We start from the raw sequence: 9,974 nt of genomic DNA, 5'->3' as shown, positions 1-9,974 counted from the left end.
AGCTTCCCCTTGGCGCATAATGCGCGTCACCAGTTTCCGAAAGAAGCCGAACTGCGAGACGGCTCTATACGCACCTGCGCACCAACGTTCGGCTTCTTTCGGAAAGTGGTGATGCGCGTTCTGCGCCGGGGGGGGGAAGCTTTTGTCATCACATCAATCACTTAGTCTCTGAATAGGAACGCCCACTCGGAAGCTATATAGCTATACAACGGTATGTACAGCGATTAAAAAAAAAAGCATACTGTACATGTCGGCAGTATGCTGGAAGGAATGGTATATACATGTTTTTTAGGGTGAACCTCCGCTTTAAGATGTAGAGCCGTACAGACTAAAATTCACTTGTGGCTCTCGAGCCATAGCTGAAACATAATTTTTTTTATTCATTTGCCCCCCCCTCCCCCCCAACAGACATACAATACATAAAACTTCCAAAGGTGGCTATGTGCCCCTGAGATTGGTGGCCAGTTGGAAGATGACACACTTGCATTGATGGTCAGTGGCGAAAGACCAGATTTACAAATGTGGTTAGTAAGAGGTTTCCAGTAGGAATAACGCCCCTTCGGTGGTAATTTATCTGAGAGGCAGTAATTGCAAAGTGCTCCAAGGAACCCCCTAGCAACCTCTGGTGGAACCCTGGGTGAGAACCTTCCTTTTAGACATAGGAATAAATGGCGAGGAACAGTGTGCATGCTTAGTAGAAGATGCACTTGGTTAGAGCTTCTTTTTGGCTGTTTCACTGGGCAGGGATATGTGGGGCTGAAGGTATTTTGGTATGGGGTTTACAGTGGAAGGAGAATATGTATTTAAAGGGTAACCTTTCTTTGGAAAAGACTCACCCAAGCTTCACTGCTATATGGAAGTTGGTGCACTAGCTGTGTAGTTCACTCACTGTGGGTCCACGATATAAGAAATCACTGGCAACCTAAGACTACTTATAAAGATTTTATTTGGCACAATAGTGGTGTACAATTCACATAATGCTAATGCGTTTCAGCCACAGCCTTCCTCTTATGGGAATATACCTCTCCTGTAGGAAGGTCACCGTTTTGCTCTTATTTTGTCTGTTGGAACAGTACATGCAGGGAACTCTGGCCATTTGTTTTCTTTTTTTGTTTAGAGCAAATCGGGTGACCTAAACCCCACCCTACTCCAGAGAGGTTTGGTGGATTTACACCCTTAATACCAGAATCCCGGCCAGAATGAATAATAGGATGGATATACATTTTTGTCTTTGAAAGAAATACACTCTCCTTTGGGATTTATATGGTTAATTTTAGAATTTTTCTGTTTTTGTGCTTTTTCTTTTCTGAATACTCCTCCTTCTTTTTTTTTTTTTTTTTTCCTTCTCCTTTTTTCCCTCCTACTGGCTATCTCACATGTTTTGACGGATCAATTCCATGATTGTCAGTTAAGTATTGTACCATCCTTCTTTTTTTTTTTTGTTATAAAAGTTTGACTTTAATGCTGTTAACTTATCCTATGAGGAAGGCTTCGGCTGAAACGCATTAGCATAACCTTTAGTGATGGTGCCATTTAATAGAAAAGTTTTGCTCCCAAGGTCTAACTAAAATTGAATGCGAGTGGTGATGGCAGATTTGCTATCTGTTTCTCTGTCTCTTTAAAAGCTAATGTCTGATCACTTGTGGCATCCAACCTATTTTATTTTTTTTCCAGCTAACCCTAAAGACACAATGATCTACTCTAAGCCTTGTACAGAGAATTGAGCAAAAACTAGAGTTACATATACTGTTTGAAATAGATATTTGCCAGCACACCATGGATCGACAAAGTAGTGTCCAAATAGGTAATTTATTGCATGATCACAACATAAGAGTGCAATGTTTCAGAGTCACGCAGGACCCATTCGTCAGGCATGGGGTTCTGCGTGACTCCGAAATGTTGTACCCAAACTTAGAGCTTATCCAGGAAATTGTGCGATTGAAGAATACATATACTGTATGGTGCCTCTAAATATTGCTATTTATGTTCTTTCTTCCATTCGGTTTTCATCCACAAAGCTTTTCTGTTCAAATTATTATTATTTTTTGGTCAGTATGTGCACTCACATGACTGTTCTTGGGCATAGTCAGAGCAGCCTATCATAAGGGCATGCTTTTAACCCCCCCCCCCCCACCACCAAAAAAACTCAACATGGGGATGTAGAGGCACCAAACAAGGTGTTTATCTCCTTTTGTACCCAAGGCTGTTGCCACACATTTGCTCTAGACTAGGTTCCCATCGGCCTGTGCTCTAAAATTTGATCCGTAACTATGAGCCTAAAGCTTGGTTAAGGCGGTTGTAAACCGCATATATAATTTTTTTTTTTTTTTACCTGCAAGGCAAAATGCATAATCAGCTAGTATGCACCGCATAATAGCTGATTATGAAATACTTACCTCAAAACGAGGTGAACAACACTTACCTGGTTCACACCGAGCGAGATGTCATCTTGCTCCGGCGTGTCTTCCGGGTATCGCCGCTCCAGCGCTGTGATTGGCTGGAGCGGCGCCGCTCCAGCGCTGTGATTGGCTGGAGCGGCGATGACGTCACTCCCGCGCATGCGCGCGGGAGATTTAAAATCGGCAGGGTCCGGCGGCTGCCGGATCTTCCGCCGTGGATCCCCCCTGCGCATGCGCCGCCCGCATTGCGAGGGGAATATCTCCTAAACCGTACAGGTTTAGGAGATATTCTTTTTACCTACAGGTAAGCCTTGTTATAGGCTTACCTGTAGGTAAAAGTGCAAATTTAAGGTTTACAACCACTTTAATGATTGCGGTGCATTTGCCTATCAAACTTGGCCATTAAAGCCAATGGGGCTAAGTTGCCTGTCAGTTTGGAATGCCGCTTTAAGCATGATGAGAGGCACAGCGAGTGAGTGAAAAACTTACATAGCGCAACACATGCAAACTGAATCGTGTCGCTGTTGCAGCATGTAAACGGCCACCTCCAGGCAGTATTTTACACTTGGTGGCGATAAAACTGCTGCTCGGTAACCTGTTTCTACTGACTTGCTGCCCATGTGAAAGGTCTTTGAAGAAAACAACTGCGCTCTAGGTCAAATGTAATCTGGTGTAATGCAGAAAATAACACTCGCCTCTGCTCTTCTGATACAAGTATCTTTCAAACTGCCATCCCCTATACAGTACACCACTTCCTTGCTGCACATGCCTGATTGTTGGTACTCGCTATTCATGTGTGCACAGATCCGAAACCATAGTTTTGGATAATGGACAAGGCTTGGACCCTCTGTCAGGTTTTGTATTGCTCTCCTTTGTCCCTGTCAGAATTTTTTTTCCCTGTACTCTTAGTAGAGAACCAGTGGCACGGTGGAATTGCACAAAAAGTCACTCAAACCCACAATGTAATTTTTATTGTCAGAAAAAGCTGGCATGAATATTTTAATAAACGGTGACACTCTGTCCTATGATAGAAGTGGTCCATTAATCACATACTACAGCCTTTTTTTTTTTGGTGTGAACAATAAAAACATCTTTGCAACTTTTTCCCCAAAAGCTACACCTAAAAATAAGGAAAATACATTTTCTTTTGGTGGATCAGCTACACTGTAAAACTCCTACAAAAAAATAGCTTGCATAAAAAAATATAACTGTCAGATACATGCTTAAACCTGGACTCTGAGAATTAGACAAAATCCACCCTTGCAGTGGGTAACCCCCCCCCCCCCCCCGGTCCTTCCACTGCAAGTGTTAAATGCTTGATTAGTGTTGTAGGGATAAGGTGTATTACTTACCCTATTCATTGCCAACTGTGCGACCGGTCCGACGCAAAATCCTCACTAAAGTGCTTTGGCCCGTGATCACATGCTCCCCATCTCGCATATAACATCCCTGCATTGTGCATGATGATGCTGAGTTATCACCCACAACCCGAAGCTTGAGATCAGCGCTGAAGCCTGCCAAAGTGAAGGCTAGGCTAAGTAATACACCTTATTCCTGTGCCCCTGGACTAAATGAGCATTTTTAACCCCTGCTATGGGGAAGGGGATTGGGGCATTGAAAAGGTATCTAATGCCTGAATTTCTGCAGATTATAGCTTGTGTGTGGCCCCTGCCTAATGTACTAGCTAAGAATCTCTGGGCCTGTGTGAAAAGTCCCGCTCCTCGGCATGGTCTTTTTAGATCATACAGAACATAGGGCAATCTGCTATCAAAGGTGGGTGTGTGGTGTGTATATAATTAAAAAAAAAATTGTATATATAAAAAAAAAAAATATGAGTGTGAAGTACTGGACTTACTAAAGTTGGAAAGTGCAAAATCTGGTGCAGCTGTGCATGGTAGCCAATCTGCTTCTAACTTTTAGCTTGTTCAATTAAGCCCTTGTTCACACTGAGGGCAGTTTGAAATCGGTTCAGCTAAACTGGTACAATTTCAAAACGGGATTTCAGTCCAACTTCGGGGGGGGCGATTTGACAGACATCTGTGTGGGTTAATGCACAGATGTCTATTGAAATCGCCCCCGAAGTTGGCAAAAGTAGTGCAGAAACTACTTTTGGGAATCTGTGCGGTGACGCAAAGTCAACGGCGCATCGATTTGGACGGTGCCATTGCTGGCAATTTGGCTCTGATTTGGCATACGACGGCATTTGACGTCAAATCGCATGCCAAATCGGCCCAATGTGAATTTGGGCTGAAGGATAAGTTCACCTTTGGTAAAATGTTACATGTTTCACCTGTTGCCTGTATTGCAATGCTGCAGCAGCTGCCTGATTTTGCCCACGTCATTCATTCACACAGCTTGTAATTACGGTGCTGTTGAGTGCCGTGGTAGTTCATTGATACTTCCTGTCAATGTATCTGCTTGCCTGTATGGGCTTGCAGATACACTGACATCTGCAGATCTACTGAGTGCGCTGGTGCAATGTTTTACAGGCCCCAAAATAAATATCTTCACTTTTTTTTTCTTTACCTGCAGAAAAATATGCATTTATTTTAAAGTGAACTTATTCTTTAGGCTTTGACAAAAATCCTTGGTATCTATGCACAGATGCACCAGATTTTGCTCTCTCCCGTTTTAGTAAACCAACCCCTGTGTTTTTGCTGCTCTCTTACTGCTAAAAGGGATATAAACTATTTGCTTATTTCAACAAGTATTTATTTTGAAGGATACATCTATTAAAAATAGCCCAGTTGTGAGTGGATCCCTTTGAGCTAAATGACCTATTGTCTTCCTAAAATTCAATTTGAGTGAAAAAATCTTCCCTCTTGTGCAGTATAAGCACAAGTATAATATGCATAACTGTTATACCCTTTGCTGTATTCCCCGTAGGAGTAAAACCGAATTAAAGCGGAGGTCTATCCAATTTTTTTTTATTATTATTTTTTTTTTTTTTTTGTAAAAGCCAGCAGCTACAAATACTGCAGCTGCTAACTTTTAATGGACACTTACCTGTCCATTGTGCCCGCGATGTCGGCGGCCGAGCAGTCGCTTGTCTCTCAGCTGCCCCCCGCCACCATCCTCGGTGAGGGTATCGGGAAGTGAAGCGTTGCGGCTTCACTGCCCGCTTCCCTACTGGGCATGCGTGAGCGGTGCGGCCCGTCCTCACTGGTCCCCGCTGTCTCCTGGGACCAGTGTGCTTCCCAGAAGACAGTGGGGGGGGGGGGAGTCTATTCCCGGAAGTGGGTGCAAATACCTGTATTATACCCCCCTCCCTGAAAGGTGCCAAATGTGACACCGGAGGGGGGGAGGGTTCCAAAAAGCGGAGGTTCACTTTTTGTGTGGACCTCCGTTTTTAAGCAAAGTCATTACACCAGTATATGGTATAAAACAGGGATATGCAATTAGCGGACCTTCAGCTGTTGCAGAACTACAAGTCCCATGAGGCATAGCAAGACTCTGACAGCCAAAAGCATGACACCCAGAGGCATGATGGGACTTGTAGTTTTGCAACAGCTGGAGGTCCGCTAATTGCATATCCCTGGTATAAACCAACAGAGATCTCAAAGCTGGGGTTACCGGGGGAAGACTTCCCTTGCTAGGGTCTTCAAGGGCTTTTCAATCTACTGGCAAATATGCAGCACTGTGCCTCCTCACACTTTGCAGATGTGAAACTGCATAAACTTAACTTAAAAAACGAGTAAAGATCTTGAGTAAAAATTAATAATAAAACTTAAACTAAAGTCTAGACACTAAGAGTGGACCCAGTAATACACTGGAAGGGGATACGGAGTGTAAGAGCATGTCAGTACTCTTAAAGAGTGTATTAATGTATAATGCAAGGATTAGATGGGAGGAGAACGTAGCATTTCAGAAGTTCTTTCTTTTGTTGATTTATTTTTGATGTTTTATATTATTTCATTACCCTGAACGGTATAACATGGATGTATATAACAAAAACAAAAAAAAAAAAAAAAGCTATGTAACAGACAAGATGTATGTACCCATGTATTTTTGTCATATTTGTCAATAAACATCCTTTTTTGAGAAAAAAAAAAAAGTCTAGACACTAAAACCTGTAAGAAAAAGGCTCACTTTAATATAAGCGTGTACCTGGTTGTGGGCAACGCATAATGTGGCCAGTTTTTTTAAAGGGTCGGTTTCATATATCGGCACATAATAAATAAATATTTATTTATAAGTAGCGTACTTGTAAAGGCCTCAGGGCTGCCTAAGTAGCTATTATGTAAGCCTTAGAACCTGTTCTTTTAAAAAGGTTCTCCACCTAGATTTTGTTTGAAAGCACTGCAGTTGACCAGACCAATAGCCTGGTCTTAAAGGATGTTGTTGCCTGATAACAGGTTGATAATGGCTTACCTCCTGCTTGTCTAAATCCAATTTACAGAAACCATGCATGTGTCTGATGTACAGCTTGACTAGTACCAAATCTGGGCGAGACCAGTGCCGTCTTAATGGCATCATGGGCCCCTGGGCAAAGTAATGCTCTGGGGCCCCTACAATGGAGACAGTGCAGGTAAACAGAAATCTAGGAGGTAGGGGATATCTAGGGTGTAGAGGGGTCAGAGTGCTGGGGAGATATCTGGGATGTAAAGGGGCAGCCCGGGCTCAAGGACCAGCTGCTTTGGGGAAAGGGCAGGGGCCCCTGGGCAGTGCCCAGGTGTGCCCTCTCATTAAGACAGCCCTGGGCGAGACCATTTGTTGACTGGGAACAAATTGGCAAATGCATGTGTTGCTCAACTGGCCTTGGTCATCTGAAGGGACATTTTTGGTTCTAGCCGTTTGCCAATGACGGTCCTGACAACCAGTCTGACTTTACAGCATGTCACAAAGGGCAAGCCTCTTTACTACTGAACTAAAGTGCAAATGATGTTGGTTGGTATTAAAGTAGAGGCATCAGAGGTCTCTCTTCAGTACTTTCAAAAAAGTTTCTAGCCACTTGAAGTAGGTGCCCAAGTCCATTAAAACTCCAGAAAAGAAATTTCCTTAAATTATTAAACTTCACTCATTAACTTTTTTGCATTTTCTTATGGCCTTTTTAGATCCCACATCGGCAGTTTTATAAATTTGCTCCTAAAGTCCACAGGAGCAGATTAGAATATTGTTAATAAGCAGCTGTTGCTTCCTCACAAATCTTCAGTAAATCCGCCATCTTCTGTCGACAATGCTCTTTATCTTGTCGAATACCTTAAGATAAAATGAATGGTTATAGAACTCTGGCATTACACTAAATAAGCCATGAATAAATTAAAACTCTGGGGGTTGTTTACAAAAGGCAAATCCACTTTGCACTACAAGTACAAAGTGCACTGAAAGTGCAGTCACTGTAGATCTGAGGGGGACATGCAAGGAAAATACACAGCATTTTAGCTAGCACATGATTGGACGATAAAATCAGCAGAGCTTCCCCTCGTTTCAGATCTACCCCTCAGATTTACATCATAGGATGCATTAAAGGAGTTGTAAAGGAAAAAAATGTTTTGCCTAAAATTAGTGTCTGCAAGGTAGACAGACAGAATAGTGTAATGATTCTGTTAAAACGAGTAAATACCTATTAAATTCCTTCATCTATATCACCTCCGGCGTTCTAGTTTCTGTTCTCTCATTCACTTCCTGGTTTGCGGCGCTCGTTCATGTAAGAACTACATTTCCCAGTATGAATTGCGGCACGCCCAGTAATTTACACCTCCTTGAGGTCTCTAACATGTAGAGAGCGTCCTGCCGCACAGATGTAGTTCCCAGGAGGGGGCGAGCACGTCACTGACCACCGCAGTAAAGCCTCCCTTCACGGTGGTGAGTAACAATCAGACGAGCAGGAAGTGAACAGAACAGAGAAGAAATAGAGCAACTTCTGAGCAAAAAACAACAATGAGGAAGTGAAAAGGGGAATGTCTGCGGGTAAAGGATGCTTATTATGAAAATGTGTTTCCTTTACAACCCCTTTAAGGTGAAAAAACACAAAGCTTTGCAACCACTTTAACCTGGATGGCTCTCGTGATGTATGATCGGCACACCAAGAATCTCCAAAAAAAGGGCCCAACGCTTTATCAGATGATCACATCAAAAACTTCAGGACTGAAAAAAAAAAAACATTAGTTTATTATCTAAAAAACAATCAACATTTCAGAGCCACGCAGGACCCCTTCATCAGGCATGTTTGATGAAGGCGATCTGCGTTTGCCCCAAAACGTTGTAGTTTTAGCTGTAATGCGATCATCAAATGAAGTGTTGAAAAAAGGGGGGATAGGGTTGGGACTTTAGATGAGGCATATGATAAAAACTACCACAGGCCTCCATCCCTGTAAATCTATCAAAAAGGGGGGAAGCGTTGGGACTTTGAATGAGATTTCCATTATGGAAACATTTTTTATATTCCATATATATATATATATATATATATATATATATATAATATATTTAATCGCATACTGCTAAAAACGCATCTCATTCAAAGTCCCAACCCTCCCCCTTTTTTATCAAATGAAGTGTTGACTTGGTTCCTCGGACAGTCTCTGTTTCCTGTGAGACTGTAGGCAGTTCCAGACTGACCCGACCTGCTGTCTCAAGAACCGGTCAACAATACTGCTTTACGATTGCTGGCTTTAACAAATTGGTTCTTGAGTCCATAGAAATATTAGAATCTCTCAGACTCCATTTGTTGCTAAAAAGTGAAAGCAATGAAAAAGGGCGCAACAAGTGTAAAATGAATGTCCATAATTAAGCATTAATATTAAATTTAGGGCTGTTACTGATTAAAATTTTCGTGTTCGATTAATCGTTTAAAAAAAAATCGATTAATTTCGATTAATTATAACGCACATACAGATCCAACTACTTTTAGCTGATCTCCTTGCATTGCAACTCTGCATTAGTCAGTGGTAAATGTGGTATACACTATATACAATCACCCGACACTAGTTAGTTTCCACAATCCATGACTTAGCCCTGGTTCACACTGGGTACGATTTGGAACGATTTGAGATGCGATTTGACATGTCAAATCGCATCTCAAATCGGCGGCATTTGCCGTCAATTGTCGGCAATGGCACTGTCCTAATCGGTGCGACGCTGCATCTGCGGCGCTGCACCGATTTCAAAAAGTAGTTCCTGTACTACTTTTTGCGATTTCGGGCCGCGATTTACATTGAACCCTGCACAGATGTCTCTTAAATCGCGGCCAAAATCGCAGCAGCGAAATCGCGGTAAAATCAAGATTTTACCGCCATTTTGAATTCGCAGCAGTGTGAACCTAGCCTTAACTGCACAGTTCACATAAATACGTTTTAAATTCAAACTGTAGCACTGACGTGAGTATTTTTTTCTTATTAAACTTTAAGAAAAACGTAGAAAGTTCGTTTAACTTTAATTATAAAACATATCTAGTATATTGACGGTCAGTCACTTTATAGTAGGCAAGTAGGCATCACTTTAGCCAGTCACGCAAACATACTAGAGTGTTTAAAGTTTCTGGAAGCAGAGATGATCGCATTTTATTGACAATATACCCTGAAGAACTGAACAGTCTTTTGCACGGAACAGATGTTGCCGATACACAAAGAATTG

This window comes from Rana temporaria, chromosome 9 (genome assembly GCF_905171775.1).
Source record: "Rana temporaria chromosome 9, aRanTem1.1, whole genome shotgun sequence".
Classification (NCBI taxonomy): Eukaryota; Metazoa; Chordata; class Amphibia; order Anura; family Ranidae; genus Rana; species Rana temporaria.
Note: the sequence above shows the minus strand (reverse complement) of the source record.